The sequence below is a fragment of the Neodiprion virginianus genome, chromosome 7, assembly GCF_021901495.1.
Source record: "Neodiprion virginianus isolate iyNeoVirg1 chromosome 7, iyNeoVirg1.1, whole genome shotgun sequence".
Taxonomy (NCBI): Eukaryota; Metazoa; Arthropoda; class Insecta; order Hymenoptera; family Diprionidae; genus Neodiprion; species Neodiprion virginianus.
This window is the reverse complement of record NC_060883.1, coordinates 4,031,539-4,046,465: the sequence shown is the minus strand read 5'-3', so window position 1 is coordinate 4,046,465 and position 14,927 is coordinate 4,031,539. Positions and strand designations below refer to the sequence as shown.

The following is a 14,927-nucleotide window of genomic DNA, read 5'->3' as shown; positions in this document are numbered from 1 at the left end:
TTCACTCTTGGGTTACCTCTACAGTCGTTATTACACCACTGCGGAATGGTAGAAGTGAGGATAATTAAGTACCTCTGATGATTAGTCTACCACTACAGGTGAGAATGCAAACGATGAGTCAAATTCAAAACGCAAACCTAAAATCAAAACGGAAACTCAATCGAAAATTCAAAATGCATACTCGAACTCGAACTCAAATCCAAACGCAGACTCAAATAATTACCTAATTTTCACAAATATCGACGAAAGCTATGATTTGGAGAATTCGTGTTTTTTTCGAAGCTTCATTGATCGAAAACTACTACATAGGATGGAAGTATGAAATCTGTAAAATCTTACCGAACCTAACTGGGAGTGTGAGACAATTTTACACCGTATTTCGCAGTCAATAAGTATGGAGGGAAAGAGTTTAAAAAATTTTGACAAAAAAGCTTACGATATTTCGAAAAGTTAGATTGATCGGGCTACCAATCTCTTTATTGGGAAAGTGTATTCAAAGATTTCAGTACCTCCTTTCGGTAGATCGAACAAATATCTTGATAAGAAAAACCTAGACAGATCGCTATTTGTATAATTCCGACTTCAAATCATACTCGTGGAAAGTTCGACCGAAGTAATTTCCTGTCTGATTATTATACAGTTTGAAAAAGATTGAAAAAAAAAATGACACGCTCGCAGACTTTTTGAAGACATAAAGAGGAAAGAATATTTCCATTCTTTTGGAGTTTTTATTTCACAGACTACTTTTAAACGCGGTAAAATATTGTCTTTTTTACTGTTTTTTTTTCGCTCTCTCTCTCTCTCTCTCTCTTTCTCTTCCGAGACTATGATAATGCCATGTAAAAGCACTCAATTTAAATGTAACTGTAGAAGTCTCGGGTTTATATATACATATACATATAAATATATATATATATATATACATATATATATATATATGCGCTAGTACAAGCCGTCCGCACAGTCGTAAAGCTACTTTAAGAGTTCCATAAAAAACAGAAAGTATGAAAATTTCTTTGTTTTCCAGTGATTTGTATACTTCCATTCTTCTTCTCTCTTTCTTTTTTCACGGTGTCGATTTTTTCCCAGCAAACCAAAAAGAAAAATAAATAAAACAAGCACTTGAACCATTTTTCCAAGTTTCCGAAATTTCTCTAACGCTAATCAAAATCACAATATTCTCATGAAATTTCTCCACTTCCCAATAATACAATTCTTACTTTATTTTGGTCCTTAATATTTTTTATTTTTTGTGCTCATCGTTCTGAAAAACGATCGGTATTTTTTTTTTTTGTTTTGTCTCTAGCAAAGAATCTAATCAGTCTTGTTTTTCGAACTTCTCTTCACTGTTATAATCTTAACGAGCTTTTCTCAAGTAGGATCGATATGTTCCGATTTATCTTACTCTGCAGAGACTTTAAGGGATCATTCTGTAGTGAAATTTTCAAAAAATTCTGTTTGAAATCTTCGTATTTTTGCCAGCAAAAAATTGTCAAAGAAATAGGCTAAATTTGATAATTTCTTTCAAGCCACCGTCATTTTATCGATTTTGATGAAGAAGAAAAAAAAAAAAAAACCTCCATAGCAAAATCGCAGCTTTCATACCGATCAATAATGATCTTTTTACAAATTTTGTTTCGAAGAAATTTTCAACCGTTGAAAAAAAAAAAATATAAATATAAATATATAAAAGAAAAGAAAATCAAACGTTTAAAAATTTATTCTCCCTTCTCCGTGAGTGCTTCGATTTGACATAAAAAAAAGCAGATCGATTAGCGTATTTCAACCATCTGCAAAAAAAAGAATCGCGAAAATCAGCTTATTTTTCGACCCGTCACACCTGCACCAGGATATGATCCCTTAATGGCGAGCTTGAGGTGAATATTATTTATAATTGCTTGGAATTCGACTGACGGTTGAAATCCCAGAGTATAATCTCTTCCTCCAGGTTCCAAGCTCGGAGGAATTTCCTTGAAGGCAAACTCGCTTCCGGTATAATATATTATATAAGTGCATACCCGACTATTCAAACGCCAATCGTCCTTGCTGGTCAGAACTTTGAGGAATGTCTTTCGCACGGTAGGACAAATAATTCAAAGCGTTTACAGTGAATTTGGCAAATTTCCCCCGATAAAGATATTTCGCTCTTGTCTAACGTGAGTGCTCGATCAAAGGAAATTAAAAAAAAAAAAAAAAAAACGAAAAGAAAAAGACGAAATTAATGTAACTCGGGAATATATTCATCATGGATGAAAATTTGACTCGCTATTTACGGTCTGAAATTCATACGAGAGACGTTATATAATTCCTAATGCGAAAACCGTTGAAATTAATGCGGGGATGAATTTTAGTGCGACGTATACTACTGAAAGAGCAATGTTTCGAAAGCAGAAGGGTTCATTACTCAGCTGTGAAGCAGCTCGGCGATGATGGGCGATTTATACCAAGCTTCGTTGCTTATAGAATGGATTTATCTATTTCATTATATCTCGACGAGGATCTTTCACACCGAGAGAAATTATTCCAACTTTGGTTATTGTAGCAATCCTTAAATACAGCTCGGACGGTCTAAAATGTTGTCATACCTGTATTTAGGAATTTTTATTTTATTTTATTTTTTTTCTAAGAAAATGAAATACTTAGAACAATTTGAGTTTAAGGGCTTTGTTATTTACAGTTTCATCAACATTTTAGAATTTTTTCATTGAAATTAATAACAAAATGGCGGTATAGCGCATATAAGTAGCGGAACGAGTTTATCGATTCTAAATTGTGGTTAGATTTTTCAAACTGAATCAAAACATTTTTTTTTCATAACAATTGAAAAACCAAGCTAATCATTTAAATAAACAGAAAATGTATTAGCCGATTAAATAGTAGCTTGTAAAAAATGATCTTGTTATTTTTACAATGTGTAAACCGTTGTTGTGTCGGTATCGATTTAACTGAAATCTTCTAGTGAATGTAACAAATGAAATTTTTCTCAGTTGAGGAATTATATAGCGTTATATATATATATGTCTGTACAACGAATCGATTCCTTGGAGATGCCACAGCTCGCCTTTTGCGGAGAACGCAACGTAACGTAACGTAACCGCAGATTTTTCCCATTACACGGTAGAGCGGCATTGATGATCGGTAGGTAAGGAAGCGAACTGCAATTTATCCTCGCCAGGTGCAACTCGCCTGATATTTTATCCCTCTCGTTCATTCGCTGCGACTCTCCTTAAGACGCCACGGTGTATATAATACAAGGCGGAGAATCCTTCGCCTGAGTTTATTTCTCGAGTGTCATCATCCCCCAGCGAACTAATCCGATACCGAACCACTGGTCTCACCGAGCTTCCGTTTCTCGACAGCCACTTCCTATTCTACCACGGCTACTATTCTACGACTACTCAAGCTGCACTGAAGTTACACAATAGCCTCGATCGCATCAAGTGGCGGATATTCGACGTCGCAATGCTGCCGCTTCTGTATTCACCCGTCCGTTCATACCTTATTCTAGTCTTTAGAAAAGAAATCTAAGCTTCTCAGATTTCGAATAATGATTTTTTCGTAACTGAGTGAGTAAAGTTCGATTTTGCGTATCCTGATGAGTGGGGAACATAGTAAATTCCTTCACTAGTGCGGGAATCGAGTCAAATTATTTAGTTACACTACAAGAAAAGATACAGTAGCGTTTGACACTATTTTGACAGTCTGAAATTCAATTTTGCGCACCCCAATTATTGGAAAAAATAGTAAATTCCCGTACTAGTGCGGGAATTGTATAAAAATGTCTATTCACACCATGAAAGAAAGATAGAGTAGCGTTTAAATGTATTTTGCGAGTATGAAATATGTTATTACTTTAATCTGTAATTTGTCTTGCTTCATTTTATTTCAACTTTACTTTTTAGCGAACGAAAATTAATCATTTGCATTCGTGTACGACGTTAGATTTCTTTCAATAAAAAATCGTAACGATTTTTTTTATTATGTACATTACATATACAGAGTTTGAAAAGTACGTTTGACACAATTTCACCAGGCTTAAAATGTCCGTACGTAACCTGACAGAGGTTCGATCAAATTTTACACAACTTGACGGATTAAAAGAAGAAAATGACATTTACGAGGCTTTCCAAAGGATCCGTTGAACGGATTGTAGACTCAACGACCTTGTTTGGTACCCTTTTCATAACGCTTTTTAAATTGCAAATTTCAAGTCAAAAACTGAGTAGATACTTTGAAATTCTCCGGTAAATTCTTCCGTAGCTTCGGAGCTTGCAGAGAGCTTGCAGGAGAATTATTTAAAATCTCGTAACATTTCGGTCGGAGGAAACATAAAGCAAATTTCGTGACACGACGAAGCGAAGTTACAACTTCTTATCTTCCCGCGGGCTTATTTCATTTCCTGGAACTTTCCTCGTACCTGGTGTACATATGGGGCATTCCACGCCAACTCGGCAGACGGTTAAATTGACATTTTTTAATTTCACCAAGGATTTTTTCTAAGTTAGTGCGACCTCTGAAAAGCTTCCGGAAAAATTTTCAAATCATTTCAATTACCAATCTTTATCCAGTGATTATTCAAACCCGTCTCAAAAATACCCAATCATTGATTTTTATGAAACAAGAAAAAAAAAAACATTTGGTTTCCGAAATTACATATTTTCACACAAGTCTCAGAATGGGACCACATTTTTCTTTTAATTTTTCTATTTTCATACCTGTTAAAAATCTATTAGAATGCGTACGACATCTTCGATTTGATTACTTGATTTTTTAAAATTGTTTCTCTAGTTCTAAAACACACACACACACACACGATTCGTTTTAAAATTTGATCACAGATTTTGAGCAGGTATGAAAATAGAAAAACCTATTCAAAAGATAGAAAAAAAGAGGTCCCACTTTGAATCTTGCGCAAAAATGTTTCATTTCTGATACACATCCCTTTTTCCCATGTTTCATATTAATCAATTTCGATGTTTTTGAGACGGGCTGGAAAAACCACAGGATAAAGACGAGTGATCAAAAGAGAGTAAAAATATTTCTGCCAACTTTTCAGGAATCGTACTAGCGTAGAAAAAATCCTTGGTGTAATAAAAAAATGTCACGATCAACCGTTTGCCGAGTTGGCGTGGAATGTCCCATATACACACGTACACGTAACGCGAAGGTGTAAAGGCATCGAGAAGAAATGGAAGCCGGCGAGTGCGTTGCAGCAAACGGCTTTAAACCAGACGCGTATTTCGCGTCGCTTCGCTTCGGTGTCTCGGTGAAATAAAAATTGATAAAACAATTCAAAGTTCAGAGTTGTGTACGGTGTTCGAGTGTACCGGAGTTTTGTGCCACTTTGTATACGTAGATGGTACACGTAATAGGTATTACTTACTCACACGTCTGATCGTAATTGCACGAAATTGAGTGAGCACAATTTCCACACCCTCTTATTATCCAACGACGCAATATCATATCGGCGTCGATTCGGTTCAAGTTTCATGTTGACACCGAAACCCCGTATTATCCTCCCACAGACGCTCGGGTTACCAACGTCGGAACTTTCGAATCACCATTTAGTTGTACCTAAGACTACCTAGTCTTCACTCACCCCTCCCACCCTCGGCTCGAGCTTCTCCGCTTTGAAACGTATGCGTGCCTCCACCTAACCGCCCCTGATTTCCATAATGTGGGTGGATCCTCTTCCCTCGGGCTATAATCTCAACGATGTTGTGTGTGCGCAACGTGTACGTGTATTAGCATCGTCCAAAGAGAGAGAGAGAGAGAGAGAGAGAGAGAGAGAGAGAGAAAGAGAAAATGGACACCTTGTTTCGGACGCAAAAGGATCCATACGTTGTTCCACTTGAGAGAGAAGAAAATTAAGCATTACGAAAACAGCGACGAGAAATTGAAAGTGTTTTTTTTTTTTTTTTACGTTCAAAGATTCGAAGTGAACGTGTGAATGTAATTGGTCAAACAATTTTCTAAAACCATGAACTCTGATTGAGAAAACCAATTGCTATTATCTTGAAGAGGAAAAGTTGGATTGGATTTAATGCAAGATAACTCAAATAATGTGAATCAACTGGGAAATAACTGAAATATAGAAAGCTGAGTCAAGTTGATTTGAATCAATTTATATTCATGACAGAATTATCTGTTTAGAAACAAAATAAGAAATTAATTTGAAATGACAAATTAAGTTAAATCAAAAAAAAAAAAAAAAAAATGAAAATAATTTGGATTAACAAAAGGTACATAAGAATGAATTGAAATTTTTTCAAACTAAATGGAGTTGCAGCAAATTACCGATAAAAAATGTTTACAAACCATGAATTGAATTGAATTAAGTTCAATTAAAGAAATCTATCTGAATTTACAAAATTAAAAAATCAAATTGAATTTTAAGAATTGAGTTGAATTAATTAAAGAAATAAAACAAATCTATCCGAATGAAAAATAATAAAAAATCAAGTCGAATTGCATGAATTAACTTGAATTAATTCAACTTAACAAATTATTGTGTTACTCAAATCTCGAGTTATTTCCCCCTCGGATAAGAAGGAGTTTCCGTAAACATTTGAAGAATCATGGACCTCTCTCGAAGCACCCTCAACGCATATAATGCGTTCCCTGACAGATTTCACTCACTCGAAAAAGCGGCTCCGTTTATTTTCCCACCGTCTTTCAGCGCGGTTATTCTACGGTTCCAAATATCTTGCACAATCATTTGGCTTTTCCAGCTTACAGTGTTCTCCACTTATCTATAGCAGCTTCGCCGATAAGAATGGAATCTAGTTTGGCCGTATAGTTACAGTCACGTACGCGATAATATATGTATATGTATACACAAGCCTTGTACATACGTTTATACGAGCGTTAGAATTCTCCCGAGATAGCCTAACCTCGCTTCGAAAAGCACAGAAGCCAGGTCCTGCAGACATCGAGGAGCTTTCGTCCCTGTTGCAGGGAAAATGAGGAACGAAGTGAGAAAACAAAAATGTGTCTGAATTCGACGGTAGTTGAGTGGAAATTATTTTATCAAATCCAACGACGTATTTTTTCAATTTTCAAACAAAATTTTGATGCTCGAAAAGTAAATTTTAGCAAAGATAATCCGAATCTTTAACTTCGATGAGTGGATTTGGTGTTCAAGAGCTACATAGAAGTGATTTAAAAATATTTTTTCGCTTATTGTAAATATCGTCCTAACGAGTGCAATCAAGAATTAACAATGAAATCTAAAAGGTTGGAACGTTGATCGAATTGGATATAAACGTCGCTGTATACATACCTAAAATACTACACTTAATGCAGAATGTAACGGGATTAGTTTTTGAAAAATCGACAGAAACGCAATCCTGTTTTCGACAGTTGGCAATTTTATCACACCGTGTAAAATTAATAAATGATCACCCTTAAGATATATGCAGATATATTCGTCGACAATATTTTACATACGACTGACTTGAGCATTGTTTGGGATGAAATAGTCATTACATAAACGAAACCCACAAGAAGAAGAAAGTTGAAACAAAAGAGGGATCGGTCGTTTTTTTTTTAAATTTATTTCGTGTACTATTCTTGCGAAAAATTTTTTTTATTTCAATCATAAAAGCAAAACTTGAAGAAAAATACTGCGGAGAAACAGTATTTTATGTGCAACATGACAACGCAAGATAAAATAAAGAGATGGAGACGAATATTGAAAATAGAGTTGTGATTTTAATGATATTTTCGCAAGTTTTTGTCACGCGAAGAAAAGTTGGAGTAAAGTGTGATATAAGGGTTAAAACAATGATGAACACTCAGCTCAGGTGTAAAAAAAATAGGATCGTGAACGTGCTCATGATTGTTTGCCGGACGTTAAAACGATCGTTCAAAAAACGCGCTGAAAAATCAAAGACAGAAAGTTTTGCGATATCGGGTCAAATTTTTTTAACCAGTCGATAAAAAAATTTATATACAATAACATATTGAACAGAATCCTGTTTCAGCACCAATTACAAGGCTGCAGCAATCCGAATAAGCAACGAACATAGAAAATATCATATTCCCAGAAAAGTAAAAGCAAATCAAACATACCTCTCTCCTCCTCGTTGAAAATTCCCAGTAGTGGAATCGACGGATCGCAGCCTTGTATCCAGAGTCTCGATTCTACGATGTGAAGAAGCTCCGAGTCGCAGCCTTGTATTCAGAGTCTCGATTCTACGATGTGAAGAAGCTCCGGGTCGCAGCCTTGTATCCAGAGTCTCGATTCTACGATGTGAAGAAGCTCCGAATCGCAGAACGTGGACCGCCGATCCTCTTCCTAAAACGGGCGACACTTTGCTCTGGAAGTCCAGGATGAACGTGTTTTTCCTCCTTTCCTGTAAAAAACTCGGAAATCGATCAGGCATTACGAATTGATTCACAGCGCGCCCTTGCATATTTTTTGTCGAAGGAAAAAAATGCTCCTCCGTGTTTTATAACGCGAGTTTTACGACGTAGCATAAAATAGTAATTTTGCGACGAGGCTCGTCGCTCGGTCTTCTTCCGCAACGGCCGACTGCAGCGGAGAGCACTTTTCTCGCATTTTGCTCGCCGCTTTTCTCACCTCAAGCACGAGCGTCGTCCTCGGCGTCGAAGCGTCGGGATGAAGGAGCTCGGACGTGGAAGTCATGCCACCGGCGAGCGCAGACCTCGGTGTACATTCACCTCCGACACAGTCGCAGAGATTCTCGTATCGAAAATTACGAGCATCGAGAAGCGGCGTGAGAAATATCGACGCTTCGTTAACCTTTTTAGGTCCGCTGCTGTCGTTTCGGCACGTTGAGCAACGTACGCGGCGTATCGTACAATACGGTTCAGAAATTCGAGGGTTCAAAGTTGTCGATGTCTCGCAGAGAACGAGGAAATCATAACTCCACGCGTACGTAACGCGTCGATAGGAAGAAGGCAGTGAAATCAAGCGAACAGAGACTCACCCACACGTTTACCTCTCAACGTCGTCTTCCTCGTTCGACGTCCGGTTTCGAGTGGAGTTGGCCGCGGCAGCAGCTCGACCAGCTTCGCATCTTTGTTGACGTAATTCACCCTCCGCAGTTCCGAATGACGGGAGACAGGAAGAAGCGAGCATTCTCTCACCTTCGAGAAGATTCGACGCCGTGCTCGGTCCGAAGTCGTCTGCCGAACGAGGCTGCTGTCGGAAGTGAATAAACTCTCCGTTTGTCCGAGCGACGTGTCACATTCCGATCGAATCGATCTCCGAGCCCCCGCTACGCGTGGTAAACAGATTCTGAAGCAAGAGACGGTATAATTGTCGAGAGAATAATCCCAGAGTGTCGTTCAAACTCGAAACATCGCCCAGTTCGAGCGTCTCGATTCAAACACTTACCCTCAGTTGCTCCGCGACCGAGAATGCCGAACGCCCGCCATCAACAACAAAGTGACGATCGGCCGGCCAGCCGCGGTTGACTTCACTCCTCACTCGACTCCCGGCGAGCGACACACGAAACGCTGCGATGCTCCGTAAATACGTTCAAACCTGCATTCAAGGGCAAAAGCGTTGCACGAGTCGCAGGTATGTCGACATATTGTATGTAGAGTAATGTTTATTACCTCTCCACCGGCCGTGTGGTTTTTTACGTTACAGAAGCGTTGTAAGGTCTTCTTTTTCGCTTGCCCAGAGTTCAGTGACGAATGAAATGAAACCACACGGCCGGTGGAGAGGTAATAAACATTACTCTACATACAATATGTCAACATACCTGCGACTCGTGCAACGCTTTTGCCCTTGAATGCAGGTTTGAACGTATTTCGGAGCATCGCAGCGTTTCGTGTGTCGCTCGCCGGAAGTCGAGTGAGGAGTGAGTGAAGTCAACCGCGGCTGGCCGGCCGATCGTCACTTTGTTGTTGATAGCGGGCGTTCGGCATTCTCGGTCGCGTAGCAACTGAGGGTAAGTGTTTGAATCGAGACGCTCGAACTGGGCGATGTTTCGAGTTTGAACGACACTCTGGGATTATTATATCGACAATTATACCGTCTCTAGCTTCAGAATCTGTTTACCACGCGTAGCGGGGGCTCGGAGATCGATTCGATCGGAATGTGACACGTCGCTCGGACAAACGGAGAGTTTATTCACTTCCGACAGCAGCCTCGTTCGGCAGACGACTTCGGACCGAGCACGGCGTCGAATCTTCTCGAAGGTGAGAGAATGCTCGCTTCTTCCTGTCTCCCGTCATTCGGAACTGCGGAGGGTGAATTACGTCAACAAAGATGCGAAGCTGGTCGAGCTGCTGCCGCGGCCAACTCCACTCGAAACCGGACGTCGAACGAGGAAGACGACGTTGAGAGGTAAACGTGTGGGTGAGTCTCTGTTCGCTTGATTTCACTGCCTTCTTCCTATCGACGCGTTACGTACGCGTGGAGTTGTGATTTCCTCGTTCTCTGCGAGACATCGACAACTTTGAACCCTCGAATTTCTGAACCGTATTGCACGATACGCCGCGTACGTTGCTCAACGTGCGTAAACGACAGCAGCGGACCTAAAAAGGTTAACGAAGCGTCGATATGTCTCACGCCGCTTCTCGATGCTCGTAATTTTCGATACGAGAATCTCTGCGACTGTGTCGGAGGTGGATGTACACTGAGGTCTGCGCTCGCCGGTGGCATGACTTCCACGTCCGAGCTCCTTCATCCCGACGCTTCGACGCCGAGGACGACGCTCGTGCTTGAGGTGAGAAAAGCGGCGAGCAAAATGCGTGAACGTGCGAAAAGTGCTCTCCACTGCAGTCGGCCGTTGCGGAAGAAGACCGAGCGACGAGCCTCGTCACAAAATTACTATTTTATGCTACGTCGTAAAACTCGCGTTATAAAACACGGAGGAGCATTTTTTTCCTTCGACAAAAAATATGCAAGGGCGCGCTGTGAATCAATTCGTAATGCCTGATCGATTTCCGAATTTTTTACAGGAAAGGAGGAAAAACACGTTCATCCTGGACTTCCAGAGCAAAGTGTCGCCCGCTTCAGGAAGAGAATCGGCGGTCCACGTCCTGCGATTCGGAGCTTCTTCACATCGTAGAATCGAGACTCTGGATACAAGGCTGCGACTCGGAGCTTCTTCACATCGTAGAATCGAGACTCTGGATACAAGGCTGTGATGCTTCGATTCCAATACTGAGAATTTTCACCGAGGAGGCGATAGGTATGATTGATTTGCTTCAACTTTTCTGAGAATATGATATTTTCTGTGCCCCTTGCTCATTCGTATTGCTGCTGCCTTGTAATTGGCGCTGAAACGAGACTCTGTTCAATACTTTATAGTCTGTAAGTTTTTTATCGACTTGTTGAAAATAATTTGTCACCGATTCTTCGACATTCTTTTAAACGACCGCTTTTTCAGCCTGTAACAATATTACACAAGCGTTCTGAAATTCTCTTTCTCGAATTCGCGCTCCTTTGTTTCCAAAAATATACACACGTTGCACGTGTCGTTTATTCATGTGTGCCCCAGAGGTGTGGATCATTGGGCTGGCTATCTTTTCCGTACATGTGTAAGAAATAGATGGAAAATGCGACCCTCTGACATCGATATAAGAGGTCAACTCAATCAGTCGTCCTGGTTGTGTCCCTTTATTTCCGTCCTCGGTAGGTACTCAGAAACGGACGGCGAGTTATTCGACCGAGTTTAATCAAAGAAGCTGCCGCTGCTAGCTGTGTGTATCGACCCCTATTTTCGAGCTCACCAGTATGATCCCAATAATACCGAAAACCCTTCCGAATATAAATAAAAAAAAAGAAAAGAAAAAAAAATTCCACATCTCCTCCGCGTGGCAGCCTGCGAACGATCATTTCCATCGATTGGTATTGTGATGAAAATTCACCCGTAAAATGAAGTTGTAAAAATTTCATCACGCCCCGTCGGGTCGCCATAAAGACTCGAGGTGAGCCGCAAGTCTTTTTAACATGCACGCAAACGTAACGCAAAAAATCTCGATTCAATTTCTTAATTGAACATCGAATTATCGATAAACATTCGTCAAATCTAGAAACTTGGCCTCGTTACTTTCTCTTTTAACACCTTGGAGTAAGAATTCACTCCAATGGAGTGAAAAATCACTAAACGAAAGTGAGAACCGCACAAATTAAAATCGAGTGAAATTTAAAGTGATTTTATTCACTCCCAGCGCTTGGAGTGAAAAAGTTCACTCTCAATTCTAATTGATCACTATGGGTGAATTTCACCTCAAAAATTGTTCAAACTTCTCATAGAGTTCAGAAGTAGACGTTCATAATTTTTTTTTGCTCGAATTTAATTCCGTTAAAAATAAAAACAACAAAAATTCAATAATTTTTATTTTTTGTCTGTTTTACCTTAACTTTTCCGATGTTTCGGAATACTTAAACAATCAACTTTGGTTAGGAAAACTGAGAAAACTGTTTCTGCGATCGTTAGATAATACCTGGATAATTTTTTTTAGTTTTTTAGAACTCGTTGTTGAAACAGGATATCACTTTTTTGGATAATGGGGTAAATTTCGACTGATTTTGAATTGATTCGATTGAGGTGTTAAAAATTAGGGTTAAATAGTTACTATTGACTCAATCATGCGATTTGCGCAATTTTCAAGCCAAGAAAATTCACAGACTAATCTAAGCTGTCAACAGATTCTTTCAACTTTGACTTTCTCACTTTCACTCGAAATGCGTTCAGAAGTTTGATAAAATAAAGCAGAATTTTGTGCATGACAATCTTTACAAAATATAGTCGCTTAATTAGTCGAAAATCGTACAAAGTAATTGAGATTCATCGCGCAGATCGTAAAATGTCTCCAGAAGTCGAATAAATCGATTAAATTTCATCTTCCAAAGTTGTAAAATGTCTGTTAAAGTAAATTTAACCAAAGTGCACTTACCTTGAAAATAGATGTTTTAGAGCCAAAGCTGTCGAAATGTCAAAAATATCTAGGTCTTATCGCAGAGTCATTCCGATTAATGAAAAATAAACAAAACAAAGTCTTTTTCTCCACTGTAGGTGGAGTTGAAAAACTTGATAGCTCAGATTGTCATGGCTAGGAAATGATGTCAGACCAGGTTTACGGTTAAAGCTTTGAACACCTTCGTGTAATAATATAAATTGAATATTTATTTAATTAATTCCTAATAATACAACTTATCGGTTCAGATTGTGATTAATGTTCAGATTGACGTCATACGGTGCGATATAATATAACAACATCGTGTATTAATTAATGCGCACATTCTGTGTGTATCCGCAAGTGGAGAAAACAAAAAAAAAAAGGTGAAACAAAGAATAAGGAGAAGACTAGTCATTTCCACGATAATTATATTAATTAATTAATTTAGTAAATATATTCGTATAATATAGCGTGTAATGTATAACATATTATAGTGTTGAAATAGACTGGCCGTTGAAAAAAATGTTTACTCTCAAAGTTGAAAAATCTTAAGCTTACCTAGAAGAAATCAGATTAGACCAATTTCTAGGCTGTATTTTTATTTTTTTGTATATTCCATCATGAAAAATTGAATATGTTTGAGTAAAAAGTATTTTCAATCATTAGATTTATTGGTCTAGCGTTTGATTTTTTTGAATTGTTGTAAAATTCAAAAAGATTAACAAGATCTGAAAATAAATGAAATCTTATTTTATGATAAAAAAAGAATAAATAAATTTGAAAAAAATGTATGAAAAAATAAGAAATTATCAGCATACATCAAAACTTTGACTGCCATTGTAGCATATTTGAGACAATGATGGAGCAGCCTTTTTTGTTTTTGTAAAAATATCTTCTTCAATTTGAATTTAAGAATCCAGAAATAATTTGAAAAATAGTAACATACTCTGAGGAAAGTTATTCCATCGAATAATTTCATACGACAATCTTTTTATTTGGACATGAAAATGTGAAAACTCTATTTTTAAAAAGTGTAATTGAGAAAAATTTTAAACGATTTGAAAGATGATTTTTTTTATGGTTAAAGGGTTAATAGTGAAATAGAGCATTGAAACTTTGATGATCTTCTTCTATCAGCGTTGACTTGGTGAATTTTCAATTTGGAGTATAAATATTTTTTTAAACGGGCAGTCTAGTGTTGGAATTATTTACAAAAATCTCTCTTAAGACTTGACTAATACTTCTTAACGCTCTTATAAGTTATAATTTCACGGCAATTTGAATCCAGTTATCTACGACGAATGTAACGTTAATTGATGTCCAGAGAAGCGGATGTATCGATCTGACATCACACTGCCGTACAACCGGAAACGTCACCCTCTCGCCCCGAGGCTAAGCACACACGTATAGGTATATTACACGTGTAACACGACACGCGCATCGCGTCTGCTTATGCATAATTAATTACGTGTGTGTATAACCCAACCCTCTGCAAAACAAACAGTTTTCCCTACAACGGCAATATTTTATCGACCATTTTAAACAAGCAGCCCTTTTCGTCATTACACTGAGAGAAATTTTTATTTCCGTTTATCGTTCGGTCCACAACTATTTTCCCTTTTTACCACAGTCGAAAAATATAGTTCTAGGTAGAAAATGAAAATTAGTTTCCTAGCTGTTACCGGAAAGTCTGGTATCCGTTGCTATTCTTTCTCATTACGATCGCTGTTGCTAGATTTTCTTGCAACCGTTGCGAAAATTTAATGCTCGCGCAAGAATAAATTGACGTTAAAGCCTTGTTTAACTAAAAAAGTAGAGTAAACCTCAGAAACTGATTTTGCGTTGCAATAACCAAAAAAGGATCGACGATAGCGCAAAATGTTTACGTGTAACTCGGTTTTCGTAACTCCGACAATATTCAAACAGTTATTTTTGACGATACCTGTTTTACTGAATTTTTCTAGTTACTGTAACAATTGAAATTTTTCTCAGTGTAGTATTTATTGTTATAACATTTTTTTTTTTTTCTCTATTGTTTT

The 14,927-nt window shown here is 38.1% G+C and overlaps 2 protein-coding genes across 12 annotated transcripts in view; one reads left to right on the top strand and one right to left on the bottom strand.

Moving 5' to 3' along the window:
- Positions 1 to 8,357, bottom strand: part of LOC124308603 (hemicentin-2-like) — a 162,407-nt gene extending 154,050 nt beyond the window's left edge. Inside the window, exons 1-2 of one of the 2 annotated variants that reach the window (XM_046771443.1) lie at positions 8,227 to 8,291; positions 8,074 to 8,175 (exon numbers count right to left, since the gene is read on the bottom strand). The gene's annotated coding sequence lies outside the window, so the exon portion shown is untranslated. Of the gene's footprint in view, positions 1 to 8,073 lie in introns of both variants that reach the window. The other variant, XM_046771442.1, reaches the window with a different exon arrangement.
- Positions 8,358 to 9,658: 1,301 nt separating this feature from the next.
- The window catches only part of LOC124308606 (uncharacterized), a 157,035-nt gene continuing 151,766 nt past the window's right edge, over positions 9,659 to 14,927 (top strand). For 7 of the 10 annotated variants that reach the window (XR_006909042.1, XR_006909035.1, XR_006909039.1 and 4 more), the window contains exons 1-4: positions 9,659 to 9,699; positions 9,774 to 9,926; positions 10,026 to 10,336; positions 10,942 to 11,174. The gene's annotated coding sequence lies outside the window, so the exon portion shown is untranslated. The remainder of the gene's footprint in view (positions 9,700 to 9,773; positions 9,927 to 10,025; positions 10,337 to 10,941; positions 11,175 to 14,927) is intronic. The other 3 variants (XR_006909044.1, XR_006909043.1, XR_006909036.1) reach the window with 3 other exon arrangements.